The sequence below is a fragment of the Anas acuta genome, chromosome 29 (assembly GCF_963932015.1).
Source record: "Anas acuta chromosome 29, bAnaAcu1.1, whole genome shotgun sequence".
NCBI lineage: Eukaryota > Metazoa > Chordata > Aves > Anseriformes > Anatidae > Anas > Anas acuta.
The window spans coordinates 883,425-904,446 of NC_089007.1; the positions used below are offsets into that span (position 1 = coordinate 883,425).

A 21,022-nucleotide genomic window follows, 5' to 3' on the forward strand; every position below is an offset into this window, starting at 1 on the left:
TTCTGCAGTGCACCAAGGACTGAAACCGCAGTCCTCCTGTATAATGCTATTTCTTGGCGCAACCAGCCTGTTTTTTTAATGCATGTCAACAGCCATACCCAGTTACCTGGTTTCATTACAGCGGGTAACGCGGCAGCAGACTTGGCATGCTACCCCGCTCTTGTCGATACCCACATAGCTGCTGCCCAGTCGCACTGCCAATTTCACCAATCAGCTTTGTCGTTGCATCGTCTATTTAAAATTCCGCTAGCTGACGCACGGTCTATAATAGCCGCATGTCCAGCCTGTAGTCATCCTGCTCCTCTGCCGTCTGGGGTAAATCCGAGAGGACTGTGCCCCAACGAGCTGTGGCAGATGGACGTTACAGAATATGCGCCTTTCCAACGTTTCCAGTTTCTCCACATCATGGTGGATACCTGTAGTGGTATGATGTGGGCTACTGCTCGCACAGCACAGAAAGCTCGAGAGTGCATTTGTGCCCTGCGCATTGCAGTTGCAGTCATGGGCATCCCGCACACTCTAAAAACAGATAATGGTCCAGGCTACACTAGTCGGCTCTTTGGCCAATGGTGTTGCACCTGGGGCATCACTCATATCTTGGGTATTCCGCATAATTCTACTGGGCAAGCCATTATTGAGTGTACTCATCTGACTTTGAAAGCTCGCCTCGATGCCCTTAAAGAGGGGGGAACGGAGGTGACTGGCTATGGAGATTCCTGTCCGCACACTTTGTTATTAAAGGCCCTTTTTAGTTTAAATCATTTGGAAGGTCGATCCGCAGACCATGCTATGACAGAACGCGTACATTTAGGGGTTGTTCAGGTACGCCTGGATGGTGGGCCATGGAATCGGGATCCGGTACCCCTGTTAGTTATGGGTCGGGGTTACGCCTGTGTACAACTACCATCGCGGGTTCGATGGGTTCCAGACCGATGGGTACATCCGTTCCCTGAGCAGGTGGACTCAAAGGAACAGCCATTCCCTGAGCAGGTGGACTCAAAGGAACAGGAAATGAGTAAGTAATTTTCTCCTCTTTACAGCGACTCCTGCTTGTCCTCGCCTTGTGCCCTGCAGTGTACGAGGGCTACTGGCAAAAGTATGCTGTGGGCTACTGGACCACTCCGCTGTTTCCAACGCCATATGCTTACAACCTACGGTCTGCTGAGCCAGTACTCAACGGGACATTTCGTGGGTTGTTCCCGCCTGTTACTTGCCGGGGAAGGAAGATGACTACCATCCGTATCAATGCCAACGTGCAGGCAGGTATCAATCTGACACATGAAATACACTTGTCATCGGACGGCACCACACATGCGACGGAGGACGGAAAAGAAACCATTCTGCCGGTGGCGCAATTGTGCGGCTCCATTGACGTTTGGGATAATGGGACAATAGTGGATGTGACCATTCCGCCATGGACAGTTAAGACCACGGTGCGCAATCAGTCGGTGGCCTGGTTGTGGGTGGGGCCACCGGGCCAAGCTCCTGCACCGGTGGACTTTTTCCCTGGGGATGCTTGGACTGTAAATAGCCGTGCGACGGCCCTTTATCAATCAGTCCGCGTCGCGCATGTTTCGAACTCTGTTCATTGGCGTTTACCTAACCCCTATTGGTTGCTCTGTTCTCAGGAACGTGCTTAGAAGGTGATTCCAGCTAACACGACACTTGGTTTGTGCTCTGTGGGTCTGCTATTGTGGCCGCATCGCACTGCTCGCAGCCCTTGAGCAACCCGAGGAGTCTGTAAAATTCCGGTGTTGTTAAAAATGAGAGATAAAAGGTCAGCTCAGTACACACAGCAAGCAAGGAGCAATCAAGAGGAAAATTTAATGATAGGGTTAATTAGAGATTTCGAAAAAATGCAGAATGTGAGTCAAGTGACCGCTTGTTTACCTATACCTAAATCCACAGGTGATCCTATACCCTGGGGTATAATCACATCACCGATACCCCAGATTGAGAAAAACAAAACAATCCAATGTGAATCGGAAACAGTCATAGAGACAGAAAGGCTGGAAGGGTTTTATAGAGAGTGTCAGATTCGCCTTTATTCTGGGTGTCAAAAGGAAAGAAATTACATATTTACGGACCTAGACAACGAGGATGGATGACCAGAGATGTGTGAGTATGATGCACCACGCACACGACAAAAGGAAAAGGTTATATGGAAGTGTAAAGAAGGTAACGAGATAGGAGGATTAGAGGGTTGGGAGTCAGCATGGGCATTAAATATACTGCAGATATACCAATATAGGGGGAATACTCCTTGGTGTTTGCAGTGGGTAGGAAGGACGAATAATGACCAGAGTTTACTATATGAGACGGCTCAGAGGGAAACTAGTAGTCGGGAGAGGGTAAAGGCATTCCTGTGGTGGAATTGTACATAAATATTCAATTGTGACACTGCTTTAGAAAAAATATCTCTGCTCCCGGTAAAGATAGCCTTAGCCACCGGATGTGCATGCAGAGGTCTACAAGTTAACATGAGTATAACCAATCGGAATATAGCCAGCCAGACTGGTAGGGAAAAGACCTTAGTGAATTGTAAATCTTTGACTATACGAAGCATGGGACATTTTGTGTGGGCTGCCAGTGATGGAACTTGGACGACTCATTTAAGTTTGGATGGCCCAATAAAAGAAATAACTTTAGGATTGCCCACCCTTTGCCCGCTTTGGAAAAAATCTCTCATAGAGAGAAGGACAAAAAGAGAAGTAAGTGAAGAAGATGATGAGTGGCAGGAACCGTCCACTGGGATAAAGATAGGATGGGTGTATAATCGTTGTTTGCCCCAATAGCCTCCTACCACAACAGGGAGCTGATATACAATTTGATGGGGCAAGTACATAGACTGGCCAACATAACCAAAAGGGGGTTTAAGGAATTAAATATGCAGTTACAAGCCACAACAAGAATGACCCTGCAGAATAGATTGGCCCTGGATATGCTTCTGTTAAAGGAACATGGCATCTGTGGATACCTTAAAGATAAGGTTGACCATTGTTGTATACACATTCCGAATGTAACTGCCGATGTAGAACGTGACATATCCCAAATAGCCCAGGTAGAAGACAAAATAAAAGAAGAGCAGCGTGACGCAGAACAGAATTGGCTGGGGGCAACACTCGAGGGGTTAGGCTTTCAGCTAGAAGGATGGCTTAAATCGCTCTTACAAACAATATTGCTACTGGTAATAGTATTCATTGTGATAGGGCTAGTATATGCATGTATTAAAACAAAAATAGCTAGAAGCAGTATAATGAATCGCAGCATGCTGACCATTCTCACCAAAAATCATGAAGGGTTCCCATTGTCACTGCTTGCTCCTGGGACGAATACTCGTCCCTAAACAGTTAATATTAAATCACGCTTAGCGTAACAGGTTAAAGGGGGTACATTACTGCATAAAGAGGGGGGAGATGTGGGATTATTCTGGGTTGTGCCTGCGTGCACGAAAGGAGGGGTCTGGGGTGCCTGCGAGCATAGTGGGAGGGGTCCTGGGTTCCTGGGTGGGACGCTTTGACACTATATAAGAAAATGTCATGCAGTAATAAATTGGCTTAGGCACAGATTGCTGGTCATTGTATCCGCTTGTCCCGGGGCTTTCGGTCGGGTTATCCTACATTCTTCTTCTTCTTCTTCTTCTTCTACTTCTTCTTCTTCTTCTTCTTCTTCTTCTTCTTCTTCTACTTGGTTTTCTTAAACTTCTTCATTTCTTTCTCATCGTTACCATCTTCATCTTCATCATCTTCTTCTTCATCTTCGTCTTCGTTTTCTTCTTCTTCGTTACGTCTTCATAGTTATCGTCTACTTCTTCTTCTTCTTCTTCTTCTTCTTCTTCTTCTTCTTCTTCTTCTTCTTCTTCAACTATGTTACCTTAGTCGTCTTCATTTCTTCTTCTTCTTCTTCATCTTCGTTTTCTTACTCTTCTTCGTTTCCTTTTCGTCGTCATCATCTTCTTCTTATCTTCTTGTTCTTGTTCTTGTTCTTCTTGTTCTTGTTCTTCTTCTTGTTCTTCTTGTTCTTCTTGTTCTTCTTGTTCTTGTTCTTCTTGTTCTTGTTCTTGTTCTTCTTCTTCTTCTTCTTCTTCTTCTTCTCCTTCTTCTTCTTCTTCTTGTTCTTCTTCTTCTTTGTTTTCTTCTTCTTCTTCATTTCTTCTTCGTCATTATCATCTTCTTCTTCTTCTTCATTGTCTGCATTTTCTCTTCTTCTTATCTACTTCTTCTTCTTCTTCGTCTTCTTCTTCTTCGTCTTCTTCTTCTTCTTCTTCTCAATAATGAGAAATTCTCAATAATGAGAAACCCATAAAATAAATTCCATCCCTTTAAGCAAAACTACATTCACAAAGAATTACAGTCAGAATCTGACCGTAAGTTAAAATACATAGCAAAGACTTCTGCTACTCATCTGGGGCCCCCCATCACAAGAAGGGCATAGACCTATTAGAATGAGTCCAGAGGAAGGCCACAAGGACAATCAAGGTGTTGGAACACCTCACCTACAGAGACAGGGTGGGGGAGTTGAGACTGTTCAGAAGAGAAGGCTCCAGAGACCTTAAGGGGTTCTACAGCAAAGCTGGGGAGGGACTCTATCAGAGAATGTAGGGATAAGACAAGGGGGTATGGCTTTACACCAAAAGAGGGTCGATTTAGAAAGACCTTAGGAAGACATTCTTTTCTGTGAGGGTGGTGAGGCACTGGAACAGGCTGTCAGAGAAGCTGTGGATGCCCCATCCCTGGAAATGTTCAAGGCTGGGTTGGATGGGGCTTTGGACAACTGGGCTGGTGGGAGGTATCCCTGCCTGCTGCCAGGGGAAGTTGGAAATAAATGGCCGTTAAGGTCTCTTCCAACCCAAACCATTCTATGATACGAACTCTTTCCACTTCAGCCTCTCCAAAAATTAAATATATAATATTATAAACACAACTCAGAGATTAGCAGTTGGTCAGAGAAAAAAGGAGTCTCATTTTAGCTTGGTACTTGTGGAAGAATTTGTTTCAGAACAAAGTAGAATTTCAATATAGTATCTAGTAAACCAAAGCCATTCCTTGCAAGACAAAGTACATGCAGAGATGAGAGAAGTTTAAATTTAAAATATTTTTGCAGCACTAATATAAGTAAAATTGCACTCCAGATATTAACTTTCATGATCAGGTGCTCACTGTGGCAGTGTATTCTATTACTTACACAGTCAATTGTCGCAAGTCTAATGTTAAATGAAAAAATAAGTGTGTGATGATTTCCAACAAGCGTATGACAGCTGCCTAATGTCTAAAGGAAGTTCAAAAAGTTCTGGACTTTCATTCCATCATAGACATTGCAAATATTGTGTTTCATGGGCATAGAAAAAAACATGTTATAAAGCATCTTCACTTCCTGTGCTTCTTGATAATGTAGCATATTATATCTCCTTGGATTCTTATTTTAGCATGTTTGAAATCCAGTAGCAACATTTCATGCCTAAATACACCTTTTTAGTATTTTCTAGGTATTGTGAACTTAATAGGGCTAACTACATAGCAAAGCCATTTCTATTTTGCCATAGAGTTGTTAAGAAAAACACAAACATGATGCATATTCCAGCAATATTATGGTCTCTCCTACCTTCCCTAAATTAATGGCCACTAACCACTTTTGAAACATGTGCTTTCAACATTGCTGTGTTTAACCATCATCCCGGTGTTGACTCTAATTCTAGTTTTTCAGACATACTCCTAAATTGCAGTATTCCTGTTCGGCACTCTTCCTGATTTGTGAGATTCTGCATCTTGCAGTCTCCAACCCTACACTGAGCTTTTAGTGCTTGCATGTGCTCTCTTCTAAGAGGGAGGCTCCCAAACTGTGGCCTATACAGCACATTATGCAATATAAAGCAACACTTCAGATGGGTTTCCTATTCCAGGAAATGTCGATAGGGCTGCATGCAGATTTAGAAACCCATCCATGTAAGAGCAAATATAGAGACATAAGCATCTGATAGCTGTGTCACTGAAGTCTGGCAGAAGCAAAGGTAATGAACTTTCAGGCCAAGATCCCAGGCTTAGAAAAGCCAGTATAACTTGCAGAGCTAATTGTTTGGGACTGCACAATGTTTTGGAGGGTAGTCCTCAGTACAAGAGGCACACTGACATACTGAAGAGACCCCAGTGATGAGCCACAAAGATGATCAAAGCACCCCTCCTCTGAAGAGGGGCTGAGAGAGCCAGGGCTGTTCAGCCCTGAGAAGAGAAGGCTCAGCAGGGAATGTGTCAATGAGTACAAACAGCAGAACAGAGGGTGCAAGGAAGGGAGCCAGGCTCCTTGCAGTAGTGCCCCACTGACATGAGAAGATATAACAGGCACAAACACAGGAGGGTCCATCTGATCATCAGGAAAGTCTGTGAGGGTCACTGAGCTCTGGCACAGGTTGCCTATAAAGGCTACGAAATCTCACTCCCTGGGAGGGAGAATTCTCCCTCCTTGATACTCAAAGGCTGTCTGGACCAATCCTAGGAACAGTTTCTAGGTGGCCCTGCTTTAATAAAGGGAGGTCCACAGATACAAACATAATCAACAAGACAATTACTCTCAATTGAACTTCACCTTGAAAATTTACTTCTATTCCAAACCTCAAGAAAGGTGGCTCTTCTTGAAAGTTTATCTACGTTTTTTTAGCTTTTACCTAGATTGATTAGTAACTTTCACTACAAACTATATGCCACCAACGGCTTTATGCCTTATAGATCACAGAAGATCACAGATCACAGAATTTCTAGGTTGGAAGAGACCTCAAGATCATCGAGTCCAACCTCTAACCTAACACTAACAGTCCCCACTAAACCATATCCCTAAGCTCTACATCTAAACGTCTTTTGAAGACTTCCAGGGATGGTGACTCCACCACTTCCCTGGGCAGCCTGTTCCAATGCCTCACAACCCTTTCAGTAAAGAAGCTCTTCCTAACATCTAACCTAAAACTCCCCTGGCGCAACTTTAGCCCATTCCCCCTCATCCTGTCACCAGGCACATGGGAGAACAGGCCAACCCCCACCTCTCTACAGCCTCCTTTAAGGTATCTGTAGAGAGCAATAAGGTCGCCCCTGAGCTTCCTCTTCTCCAGGCTGAACAAGCCCAGCTCCTTCAGCCGCTCCTCGTAGGACTTGTTCTCCAGGCCCCTCACCAGCTTCGTCGCCCTTCTTTGGACCCGCTCAAGCACCTTGATGTCCTTCTTGTAGCGAGGGGCCCAAAACTGAACACAGTACTCGAGGTGCGGCCTCACCAGAGCCGAGTACAGGGGGACAATCACCTCCCTAGCCCTGCTGGTCACACTGTTTCTGATACAAGCCAGGATGCCCTTGGCCTTCTTGGCCACCTGAGCACACTGCTGGCTCATATTCAGCCGACTGTCCACCATCACTCCCAGGTCCTTCTCTGCCTGGCAGCTCTCCAACCACTCATCTCCCAGCCTGTAGCTCTGCTTGGGGTTATTGCGCCCCAGGTGCAGGACCCGGCACTTGGCCTTGTTGAACTTCATGCAGTTGACCTCAGCCCATCGGTGCAGCCTATCCAGATCCTCCTGCAGAGCCTTCCTACCCTCAAGCAGATCGACACACGCACCTAACTTGGTGTCATCTGCAAACTTATTGAGGGTGCACTCAATGCCCTCATCCAGATCATTGATGAAGATGTTGAAGAGGACCGGCCCCAGCACCGAGCCCTGGGGGACGCCACTAGTGACTGGCCTCCAACTGGACTTGACTCCATTCACCACGACTCTTTGGGCCCGGCTATCCAGCCAGTTTCTAACCCAACGAAGCGTGCGCCAGTCCAAGTCAAGAGCAGCCAGTTTCTTGAGGAGAATGCTGTGGGAGACGGTGTCAAAAGCCTTGCTGAAGTCAAGGTAGACCACATCCACAGCCTTTCCCTCGTCCACCCAGCACGTCACTTTGTCATAGAAGGAGATCAGGTTCGTCAAGCAGGATCTGCCTTCCATAAACTCATGCTGACTGGGCCTGATCGCCTGCTTGCCCTTCAAGTGCCGCATGATGACTCTCAAGAGGATCTGCTCCATGAGCTTCCCTGGTACTGAGGTCAAACTGACAGGCCTGTAGTTTCCCGGGTCAGCCCTCCGGCCCTTCTTGTAGATGGGCGTCACATTCGCTAGCCGCCAGTCAGCTGGGACCTCCCCCGATAGCCAGGACTGCTGATAAATGATGGATAGGGGCTTGGCCAGCACCTCTGCCAGTTCTCTCAGTACCCTTGGGTGGATCCCATCCGGCCCCATCGACTTGTGCACATCCAAGTGCCGTAGCAGGTCACCAACCAGTTCTTCATGGATGGTGAGGGCCACATCCTGCTCCCCATCCCCTTCCACCAGCTCAGGGTACTGGGTATCCAGAGAACAACCGGTATTGCCGCTAAAGACTGAGGCAAAGAAGGCATTGAGCACCTCCGCCTTTTCCTCATCTCTTGTAACTAAGTTTCCCCCTGCATCCAGTAAAGGATGGAGATTCTCCTTAGTCCTCCTTTTTGTGTTGATGTATTTATAAAAACGTTTTTTGTTATCTTTAACGGCAGTAGCCAGATTGAGCTCCAGATGAGCTTTGGCCTTCCTAATTTTGTCCCTGCACAGCCTCGCTACATCCTTATAGTCCTCCCTAGTGGCCTGCCCACTTTTCCAAAGATTATAAACCCTCTTTTTTCTACTAAGTTCAAGCCACAGTTCTCTGTTCAGCCAGGCTGGTCTTCTTCCCCACTGGCTCATCTTTGGGCACATGGGAACAGACCACTCCTGCGCCATTAGGATTTGCCTCTTGAAGAGTGCCCAGCCTTCCTGGACCCCTCTGCCCTTCAGAACCGTCTCCCAAGGGATTCCACCAACTAGTGTCCTGAGCAGCCCAAAGTCAGCCCTCCGAAAGTCCAATACAGTGGTTTTACTGGTTCCCTTCCTGGCCTCGCCAAGAATAGTGAACTCCACCATTTCGTGGTCACTCTGCCCAAGACAGCTCCCGACAATCACATCCTCCACCAGTCCTTCTCTGTTTGTGAACAGAAGGTCTAGCGGGGCACCACCCCTGGTAGGTTCACTAATCAGCTGCGTCAGGAAGCTATCTTCCACTTTCTCCAGAAACCTCCTAGACTGCTTTCTCTGGGCTGTGTTGTGCTTCCAGGATATGTCAGGGAAGTTGAAGTCCCCCACGAGTACAAGCGCTGAAGATTTCGCAACTTCTGTCAGCTGCCTGTAGAACTCCTCATCCGTCTCCTCATCCTGGTTCGGCGGTCTATAGCAGACCCCGACCAGGACACTAGCCTTGTTGTCCCTGCCGATCCTAACCCAAAGGGACTCGATCTTGTCATTCCTAGCCTCGAGTTCTACAACATCGAAAGACTCTCTAATATAGAGAGCCACACCGCCACCCCTTCTGTGCTGCCTGTCCCTTCTGAAGAGCCTATAGCCAGGCATAGCAGCACTCCAGTCATGAGACTGGTCCCACCACGTTTCCTTGATGGCAACCAAGTCGTAGCCTGCCCGCTGCACGATGGCTTCTAGCTCCTCCTGTTTGTTACCCATGCTGCGTGCATTGGTGTAGATGCACTTCAGCTGGGCCATTACCTTATTCCCCGGCCTTGCCATTGTTCCCCCTGGCACAGTTCCAACAATCCTTGTTTCACCCCCATCCCCCTTCTTACCTAGTTTAAAGCCCTATCAATGAGCCCCGCCAGCTCCTGGCCAAGGATCCTTTTTCCCCTAAAGGATAGGGACCCGTCTACGGCCATCAGACCAGGTGCTGAATAAACTGCCCCATGGTTGAAAAACCCAAGATCTCTGCGTTGGCACCAGCCCCGGAGCCCCGTGTTTAACAGGTGGGCTTTCCTGGTCCTCTCTGTACCCCTCCCTGTCACCGTAGGGATGGACGAAAACACTACCTGCACTCCCGCTCCGTCCACTAACCGTCCCAGCCCCCTAAAGTCTCTTTTGATTGCCTTCAGGCTTCTGTCTTCAATGTCGTCACTGCCCGCCTGGACTATCAGAAGAGGATAATAATCAGAGGGGCGTACCAGGTTGGGAAGCTTCCTGGCAACGTCCCTGACCCTGGCCCCAGGGAGGCAGCAGACTTCCCTACGGGTAGGGTCAGGCCAACAAATAGGGCTCTCTGTTCCCCTAAGGATAGAGTCTCCCACAACAATCACCCTTCTTTCTTTCTTGATGGAGGCAGTCCTGAGGTGTGGAGTCGACCTCCTCACCCTAGGCATCCTCCTGGGAACACTTTCTACCTCTTCCTCAGTTGCTGTTGATCTCTCAGTCTCCAGGGCCTCAAACCTGTTGCGTAAGGGCACCTGGGAAGGTGGGGCCGGAAGGGGAGGGCATCGCCTGCAATGTCGAGCAGGGACCTGTCTCCATTCCTCCTCAACTCCCAGATCCCCTCCCTCTGCCCGACGGCGACAAGGCAGGGGCTCCACCCCCATTTGGGGTGTCTCAGCCCGGTACCTCTCCTTGAGGCCCTGCAGGGAGTTACTCCACAAGTCTATCTCCCGTTCACACTCCCTGATGGCCCTCAACCTCTCCACCTCCTCCTTGAGCTCCGCCACCATGCGGATCAGGTCATCCACCTGCTCGCACCTCACGCACGCAGCGTCTCTGCCTCCCGCCGATGGCAGCAGCAGGCTCTGACACTCCCTGCATCCGGTGACCTGAACCGCTGCATTCTTTAACGGGTAGTTGGTCTGGGTGTGTACCGGTCCTGGAGAGCGCACCGTGCCTGGTAGAGACCATTATCGCCTAGCTAACGACTGTCGTTAAGAGGTGTTCGTGTGGGCAGGGGGTTGCTTTCCGCCCTTCCTGCTCACCCTGCCTGCGCCAACTGCCGCACTAACTGCCGCGCCACTCCCCTCTGACACGCCACGCCCTGTTTGCCCGCCCTGTTCGCCGCGCTCCTGGTCGCTCGCGCTCCCTAGGGGCTGCTTTTGAACGGCCGGGGAGGGGGCGCTGCTGGCTCCGCCTTCGCCTCGTCAGCCTCCCTCACGAGGGCTGCCAGGTCCTGGCGGCTCCCTGAAGTCGGCTCGATGCTGGGAAATCAGCCCTGCCTGGCCCGATCCCCCGCTCCGCTACAGAACACGTCTGCCCTGGAGCCATTTGCCGAGGCGATCAGCTTATAGCTACAACAGAAGATATATTCAGAGGAACTCAAATTACACATTTTTCCCCTTTCATCACAACTATTCAGTTAACTTTTCTCAGGCTGTTTGCTACCATTATACTTAGAGCAATTCAAGTCTACAAGTATGAGACTTAAATGTTTCTGTAGTTTTCCAAAGAGCTGTGACAAGACATGCTGTTCAGCTGGGTAGGGAGCAATCTCTTCTTCATCCCTTGACGTATCACATGCAAGGAACACTGTACACTTCCTAGAAGTACTGGGTACACTCACAGCTCAGATACATAGGACTTCAACTGAGGAGCCTTAGGAAAAACAGCAGCCAAGAATGCAATGTTGCAAGCAACTTGTGCAGCCTATACCCAATCCATCTTATGCTCATTCTTCTCATAACATTCCAAAGCATTTCCAGAGCCCTTAGCAAAAAGATAAAAGGAGAACCTTGAGCTGAGCAGTGGACCAAATGAATTGCCTTGATGGGATAAGAACATCCCAAATGCTAGTTACCTCACTCTGCTCTAAAGAGAATGAGAAACCCTCAGTAGAAATAAACCGAAGTTGCACAAGCAAACAAAATACACTAGTATTTAAAGCTGAAGACTCAGATAGATACTTAAAACACTTCTATCCTCTCATCTGTCTTGGTGTTCTTTTTCTAAGCCCTAATTTGACAAAGTGCTTAATCATTACTTTTAGAGCATCTCATGGCATCAAACATTCAGATGAAACACTGAATTGACCAAAATGGTTGTTTCAAATAGGTGCCCAAACAAAAAGTCCAGTAAGTGAACTTGGTTTAAGATGCACTAAATACTGTGAGAAACAAAGTTGTGTTTTTGCATGAAAGTTGTTTTTGCAGTGGAAAATCCACTAACCTTGAATATTCAAAAGTGATTGTGCAGGCATGACAATAACATAGCGGTGGGGAGTATGTTAAGCAGATAAGGGGAAGGTCCCACTGTCCCAAAATAATGAAGATAGCTAAGAAAACCAGGATGAGCAGTGCAAAATCCGTAAAAACAAAAATCACAGGCCCTCTAGTCACAAAAGAAGGAAAAAGGAAAATGAGAAATTAACAGTTGCTCAAATAAAATTGTACATATATGGTGTAGAAGTGCATCAAACAGTGTATGAACCTGTAGCACTCAGCCAATGAGGGAATGGGAGAAATCAGGTGTCGAGTAATAGGGAATATAAGGTTATGAAAAACTTTTACTGTGAGCTCCTGCTTGGAGGACACTCACCACCGCAACTGCGAATAAAATAGCTTCACAGAAGACCCTGTCTGAGAAACTTGAGATTTTTTGCACAGTACCAAGAATGTTCTGAAAGAATGCTGACCTGTTTATTGACTTCAGCCATTGACAGTTGTAACACCATCAGCATGCAATCTGCTCCACATACAGTAGTTCTTTCTGAGTTTGAAAATAAGTGCCATTGTCTTCTGAAACGTTTGATCAAGTTTAAAATCTTCTGCTAGAAATCAACCATTGTCTAGAGTAGAACACAAAATTAAGAGAAATAAATGTGAAAAATAAATGAAAGGCCCACGCATGTTTTCACCTCCATTAAGCTACATATCTGCTGTTGTTTTCTTTTTTTTTTTTTTACATCAAGTCCAGAGAATAAGTTCTTTCCACTAAACACATAGTGCATTAAGACTCACCTCACTAATGACAGAGCAACAATGAAAAGGCAGGGTAAAAAGTGCTTATGCATGATATCTTCACAAAGCCCCCTTATTCTCCTTGTATATTTTACTAACTTGAAAGAATGAAAGTTATTACAAAGGACACTCTTTTGTCTCAGCAAGGACCCAATCTGAATACCCTAAAGTGTATCTTCAATACTACCTGCTTTCACTGCTTGTCCAGTCCATATCTATTAAAACAGTTTAAAACTGGAAAGATGACATTCACTATTGTTTCCAAGTTATTAATAAAAACATCTGATTTTTTGTTGTTGTTACCTATGCACAAAGCCTTTTTTCCTTTCCTCCCATAAGTCATCATTCTCCCTATTTCCTTTGGAAACGAGCATACTAGCTTGCTTTTGCAGACAGTCACTATTGCCGGCAATCCAAAAGAACCTGATTATCTGTTGCTGTAATAAACCATACTTGATTGCATTGTGATAACTCTCATTAAGTGCAACGAGGGTGAGGGTGGTTATCCGTGATAGTTCAGTGTTCTGAATCTTACCAGACCCCCAGGCGGTTAATGCATTTTTGGTGAATGTCCGAACGGACCCCCAGATGGTTAATGCGTTTTTGGTGAATGTCTGAACAGACCCCCAGACAGTTAATGCGTTTTTGGTGAATGTCTGAATGGACCCCCAGACAGTTAACGTATTTATGGTGAATGTCCGACTGGTTCAGTACCCTGAATCTGACCGGGCCCGTAACGGTTAATCAGCTACACCCCTTAACGCGACATCCCCTTATTTCATCTTGTTAACATGTAGGTCACTGCACTTATTTATTTATTGGTAAGTGGTATGATCAGGAACAGGAGAGGGGTGGGGAAAACAAAGAGACATCTTGCAACAAGCAACACAAAGCAACAGCTTACTTACCAAGATGTTTGCAGGGGAAGAGTTCAAATCACAGTATGGTTTGGGTTGGAAGGGCCCTTAAAGACCATCAGTTTCCAACCATGGAAAGCCATGGGCAGGGACACCTCCCACCAGATCAGGTTGCCCAGGGCCCCATGCAGCCTGGCCTTGAACATCTCCAGGGATGGGGCATCCACAGCTTCTCTGGGCAACCTGTGCCAGCACCTCACCATTGCCTAAGCAATCAATTTCTTCCCAATATCTAAAGTAAAGCCACAAGTTTCATTTAAGTTATGAAAGTTATAAGTTATTTAACTTTTAACGTACTCTCCCTTGTCTTATCATTACACTCCTTGATGATCAGTCCCTCCTTATCTTTCTTGCAGGCCCCCTCCAAGGGAGTTAAGTTGCTTTATTTTATCCTATTTTACTTTGACATGAACAAAAACCAGGAACCATAGCAAACAAAACTGTTGGATAGGTACAAATAAGCCTAGGGCAGGCATAACAAACTCTTGATAAGGGGTTGCTACCCCCTCACTTTCCTCAGCGGGAGATGCTTCTGAGGAACAATACAAGTCACTGGGAGCCAGCACCCACCCTAACAACCCCAAAAAGCCTGCAGGACAAGCCCTGGACCCTATTCCTGGCATTACGAGCCGGCATCGCCACCACCACCTAGGACCCACCCCGAGCTCTGAGGGTCCCCCCGCTTCTCCACCGCCCGGCTCCCTGGGCATGCAGCAAGGCCCCAGTGGGCTTAGGCTGCCCCCACTCACTGACCTCCGGCCCTCAGGAGGCCGGGGCTGCCGGCAGGGCTCCGGTGCAAGGCGGTTGGCGGCCCTTTCCGCCGGTTTTAATTTAAATCCTCTGCTGCCGCCCAATTAGGGAGTGCAGAGCCACTGCCCCGGACGAACAGGAGGTGGCCCGGGGCTGGAAGGTGCTGCTGGGAACCGCAGCCGTGCGGGGCCGGAGAGGTGCATGGGGAGGGCCCGGGGGAGCCGCAGGGGGCTCAGTGCTTTCCCCCAGACCCGAGCGGGGCTGCACCAGGGGTTGGGCCCGAGCCCTTGCTGGTAGCGTTGTGGGGCCGCATGGTGTGGGGTGGGCTCCTTTGGGGCAGCCGCTGGGCCCCCAAGGGAAAAGGAGGGAGCGGGAAGGCCACACAGCCGGGTTGTCCCCCTGGTGCTGCCCCAAGGCATGGGGTCTGCCGTGGTGGGGAGCCTTCGAGGTGGCAAGGAGTTGTGTTTGGCCTTAGGAGCGTGGCAATGCGAGTTATGTGGCTAACGTACTTCTGTCAACGTGGTGGTTTGTTGTGTTGGTTAATAAATACACACTACAAATGTGGAGAGCCTCTTTGAATCCCGGTGATATCCCTGTCAAACTGTGGTGGCTCCCAGGCATGATGTTCAGCCTCGGTGCTGAGCCCTTCAGGTCATTAGCGCAACAAAATATGACAAGGGTCTGAAGTTTAAAGCTATCTTTCCATGCTGCACATGGAGAAAATGGTCATTTCTCAAAAGGTGTACACTAATATCAAATCTGGGATGATCCCCTGTCGTGGTTTAACCCAGCCGGCAGCTAAACACCACGCAGCCGTTCGCTCACCCTCCCCCCTCCCTCTCTGGGACGGGGGAGAGAAATGGAAAGTGAAGCCCGTGAGTTGAGATAAAGACAGTTTAATAAGACAGGAAAATAATAATAACAAAATAATAATAATAATAACAATAATAATAATAATAATACAATGGTGATAATAGGAAAGTAATAATAATATGTACAAACAAGTGATGCACAATGCAATTGCTCACCACCCGCTGACCGATGCCCAGCCTAACCCCGAGCAGTCCGGCCCCCTCCCCCCGGCTAGCCACCCCTATATATTGTTTAGCATGACGTCAGATGGTATGGAATACCCCTTTGGCTAGTTTGGGTCACCTGTCCTGGGTCTGTCCACTCCCAGCTCTTACTGCACCCCCAGCCTGCCTGTTGGCAGGACAGAGCAAAAGGCTGAGATGTCCTTGGCTTAGTATAAGCACTGCTCTGCAACAATTAAAGCATCGGGGTGTTATCAGCACTCTTCTCATCCTAAGCCAAAACACAGCATTCCACCAGCTACTAGGAAGAAAACTAATTCTGTTCTAACTGAAACCAGGACATCCCCTAATCAGTTGTGTATCTCAGCCTCCTGTGTGCAAGCACAGGCATCAAATTTTCTTGAAAAGTGCTTGAATAGAGTAAAGCATTAATGTTTAGGTATACTTTTGATCCAGTTGAAAATTAACTTTTTCTGTGCAAGTACAGAGACATAGAGGCACTATCTGCAGTTGGGTTGGCTTATGTCATGAAATAAGTATTCTGCAGAATAGTGTTTGCACTTAGAGTTTGGTGGTTTTAATTCTGCTTTTAGTTAGATACCTATTGTCCTTTAAAAAGGTACACCAGGGAAGAGAATTTGAACGTAATAATACATATTTTGTTGTCATTTGCTTGAAATTTTTAAAATTATGTATGTGACTTTTCTGGTACGTAGAGTTACTTAATCCCATGTCTTAATAGGTTGCCATCAGTAGCACAAAATCTGCAGTTGTTACTGATGTCTGTAGAAAAAGTTTTGAATGTCTGTTAGTGAATTAGGTCAGTTAGGTCAGTTAATCTCTTGATTGTTGGAATTACGTGTTAAATCTGGATATAATGAGCTTAAGTTGACCTTTTGTGTCCATAAATATGGTGTTACAAGAAATCTTGATTTGTTGCTCCACAAATACTTTTTTTTCTTTATGCAAATACATAATGCATGCTTTTTAATACTTTCCAGATAGGAACATTGACCTTCATCCTGAAGAAGACATCACTTCCATGATACTTTGACATAGTCCCCTGAAAATGAAGCAAGATTCTACTAGAAATGCTGCTTACACAGTGGACTGTGAAGATTATGTGCATGTGATTGTACTGGGTCTGGCTGGAATGTTAACTTTCCCGGCAGCAGCCCATACAGTGCCGTACTCTGTACTTGTAGCTGGAACAGCAGTGTTATCACACCAGTGTTGTGTCTACTGCTGAGCAGCAGTGGCACAGTATTGGGCCTTTCTCTAACCCTCCTAGGGGATGGGCAAAAAGTGAGGAGAGAAACATCACTAGGGCGGCTGACCTAAACCAATCAAAGGGATATTCCATACCATGTGATGTCACACTCAGCAATAAAAGGTGGAAACAGGAAGAAGAGGGGAGGGGTGGGCTCTCGTTGAGAAGACTTCGGTCCTCCTCTCAACACCGGCTGCTTGCGTTGAGGCCTTGCTTCAAGGACGTGTTCAGTCATCGCTCATTTGTGGGAAGTAGAGAGTAATTTCTTTCCTCTGCACTTCCATATAGCTTTCATTTATTTTGTTTGTTTGTTTTTCCTCCCTTCTTTTTATTTTCCCTTTTCCCCTCCCTTTTCCCCTTTCCCTTTTTATTTCCCCTTAGTTAAATTGTTTAGTTCGTGGTAGTCTTTATTTAATTATTATAATTTTTTCCCTTTAATTAAATTATCCTTATCTCAACCCGTGAGTTGTTCTTTGCTTTACTTCTCCCCCTCCTCATCTAAAGGAGGGGGAGTGAGAGAGCGGTTGTGGGGTTTAGCTGCCCAGCACGGTAAAACCACCACAGTGATAAAATTCAATCCATTTGATAGTGGAGATGCATGTTCCCTCACTGCATATGGTGGCAATAACTATGTAGTTGTAGGGACATGTAGATTTCAGGTTAGTTTTTGTTTATTGCTTTTATGAGTTGCTTCATGAAACTGACAGCATGTCTTCTGACAAAGTCACTTTCCTGCTTCTTTCCTTCCCCATTTTGCCGGGAAGTGTTTTACTCCTTTATTACATTATGACTTTGGGATATTTGGTCTTAAAGAGAAAAAAATGTATATATAAATACATATTGGTATTAGCATCCTGCTTGTGTAAAGTTCTTTTTGAGTAGGCTGCAATGAAAACAGGAGTGCTCTACTGGAAGAGTAATCCCAGTTCAGTATTTCTTGCAAATGTTTGTGACTACTACCTGGGAACTTAAGCAAGTAGCTTTGGAAATATGTAACTTAATATTTGCTGTATGGTGTTTTATTTTTTTAAGGCTTTCAGGTGGCTATCAAAGCAGCAAAGATTTCAAATACCCGGAATAGAAAGGAATAATTAAAATTTCCAAAGTAAGTTTAGAGACATTTATTTTAAGGAAGGACAGTGGCAAATAATAACTTAATATACATCTGCTTTCTAGGTTATTTTTTTTACATCTCTCTTACAGACTGTTAGAAACAGTAAAATGTGTTTTTTTACCTTGACATTATTTCCAGTCACCATATCGTGAAAATTTTTAAAAAGATAGCATACTGTGTATATTTATATGTAATACTTTTTTTTATTATTATTGAGGCACTTTTTTTTTTTTTTTTTTTTTTTTCCCCTGGGTGCTTGAAAATTGATAGTAGAACACTCTCATCTTTGGAATCTATTTTTACTTTTTTTTTTTTTCTTGAGCTCACTTCTCCGTTACATGGTACTATTTTTATACTTTACTATCTAATATAGAAAACAGTATAACTGGTCTTTATTATTCCCCAAAGTCTTACTGTTGGAAATTTTCTGAAAATCACCTAGGTCCTTCCTAGCTTCTACATTATGCAGAGTGTATACAGAGAGATTTTTTTCCTTAAAGCAGAATTGTGCCATAGAGAACATTTCATCAAAATAGCCTTCATACATTTTGAGGTACTACTCAGGATGCTTTGAGAGCTTTTTGGAGATAAGTTGATTCATTAAGTCCACAATCCCAGCAATTGTTTCATCTTTGTCAGCATCCAGTTTCCTCACCATTGGGAAGAATAGCCAAGGTAGTAATTTTGGTCATTTTAAATGATGAAGGGTGCCTTTTTACCTCCTGTTGTTCTTCCAGAACAACCAGGTTGTTCTAGCATTTTTCCATAAAGTAAAACCAACTGGGAGAGAAGATAGCCTACATGGCCTCCTTGCTTTTGTTCCCATTATTTCGCATTGCAGTGTGTGCTTATCATGCTGTTGTCAGTGGTTCTGGTTGTATCTATGCTGATATTGAGCACAAAGAATGGGCTCAGCATGTTCCTCTGGCAAATCTTCTTTTTGTGCAATGTAGGTTTGGTTTTGTGCTATGTTGACTTTGGTTTGAAACTGCAATCATTTCATGGATTTTTACTTACTTACATATTTCAAGTAAATACTTTCTTTATCGCAGCAGACACATCTAACTTTCAACTTCATATCAATCTGACTTGTTAGAAGTCATCAACCTGTTATTCTGAATTAGCTTACTACAGTATTTCTGTAGGAAGAGGATGCAGAAGTGGAAGGCATGCAATATAAGACACTACGAACATTTTGTCATGGAATCAGAGTTGATGCCATAGCAAGGAGTCCAGAAACTAGACTTGATGCTTTACCTCCCCAGATAAGGTATTTTGAATAAATTACTATAATGAGTCCTTGTCTCATATCTGTTTTCTCATATCTGTTTTCTCTAAGTTCTTAGTATTGAACTAACTTTAATGCTTACAGCTGAAATCTAACTCTGAAGAAATTGCTGTTGGAAGTCTGTGAACACCATTGGAACAACAGTTTAATTCTTAGTCATCCTTATATATTTTGTTCTGCTTCCTGAGCCCCTTACTCTTTCCTCCCCACAGTAGATTCACAGTAGACACTAGATTTTTTAATTTTAATTGACCTGTAATCTAGTTAGTCTTTTTGTTGTATGTATCTGTATAATGTGTATGTATCATTGTAAGAATGATACTAGTATCATGGCCTGCTTTGTAAAATTACATGTGATGTTCTCCATAGTATGGGCTATGTTTAGGAGTAAGTTGGATGCGATGTTCTCCATAGTATGGGCTATGTTTAGGAGTAAGTTGGATGCTATTTGTGAGACCTGTCAAGCTGTAAGTCTAGAAAAATGGTCAATTATTAAATATGCACTTAACAGGAATTCAGATGTTCTCAATTGCTTGTAAGCCTCTTCAAAACTATACTGGTTGCTTACTGCTGCATATTTTTACAGTCTTTTGTTTAAAATAAGTTGGAGACTGGTTAATAAATTATTCCATAGGTAATTTAAAACACTGATGATGAGGGTTCTGTTTTCTCTATCAGCCACTTCCTCCAAGGTAAATTCTGTGGCAGTTATAAGAGAGATTTCAGGTAATTCACAGTTGATTCAGATTTAGCTTTGTCAAATGCTTTGTATTACTTTCCATTAAAAAGTATTCTTGGCACTTAATACACCATATTTTATAGGCAAGTTCCAATTATAACTCTAAATTCTTGATGCCAAAGCAGAAAAATTAGAATATACGTTTGATTGAAAATCTAAATTTCCTTTTGCATGTCATTTTGCAGGTTTAAAATGGGGTGAAACTCTTGATTGATCTGGTTTGGTTTGTTCTTTTATATGTTTATTTTTATTTTTTAACACTTAAAAAAAAAATAAATTGCAGTGCTACCTGACAGAAGGACTTTTCTTTTTCTGTTGAGTGTAGGTTTTGTACAGCAGCTTCTGATAGGAAGTTAAGGCTATTTACTTCAGACCTGCAGGACAAGAATGAATATAAGGTAAGGGTAACTGAGCTGATATTGAATATTTCTTTAGTCTCTAGTGAAGTCTAATCTTTCACTGAGCTTGTGCTTCACTTTTCCTAATGTACAGTATGATGCAGAACACTAAACTCTGGCAGACCCATCATCTCTAGCAAAGATCAGTGTATTGAATATACCTTTATATCTTTAAAGTGGGCATAACTAATTATCAGCTATATTATATTTTGATTTAAAAGTATTTATGTAACAGCCAAATTGACAAAAAGTAAGTAGAGGTTTATTTGTGGTCTAAAACATGGTCTAAAAATATTCTACAGGTGAATTTGAAGTACTGTGTTGGAAAAGGTTCCTTTACATAGAGACCTGTAAAATATCATGTGGTATTGTTTATTAGACTTGTCTATTTGGAGAGCAAATTTAATGCTTTGTCTCTTTCCTTGCGGAACAGGAAAGTTGCAATGAAACCATTTCGTACAGTAGAAGATTTAAAGAAAGAATATTGAATTTTGTACGTAGCTGCAGACAGTTATATAAAACATGGCCATGGGCCAGTACTTGTTGTCTAAAATAAAAAGAAAGGGAATGACTCCTTCAAATACATCTTCGCTTCCTGTTCTTTCAGTGTAGTGTTCTTTCACCAGTGATGTAAGAGGTGTCAGGTCTAAGAGATTTCTGTTGTTCGTAAGGCATTCTTGTCTTTGTAACTCCTACGTCACTTGGGTATGTACT

General features: G+C 44.7%; 1 long non-coding RNA gene across 1 annotated transcript; it reads left to right on the plus strand.

The window, feature by feature from the left end:
- The first annotated feature begins 17,332 nt into the window (after positions 1-17,332).
- Positions 17,333-20,324, plus strand: LOC137846059 (uncharacterized). Its single transcript, XR_011090367.1, has 3 exons — positions 17,333-17,428; positions 19,029-19,153; positions 20,236-20,324. It is a non-coding gene; the product is annotated as an uncharacterized lncRNA (long non-coding RNA).
- The last annotated feature ends 698 nt before the right edge of the window (positions 20,325-21,022 follow it).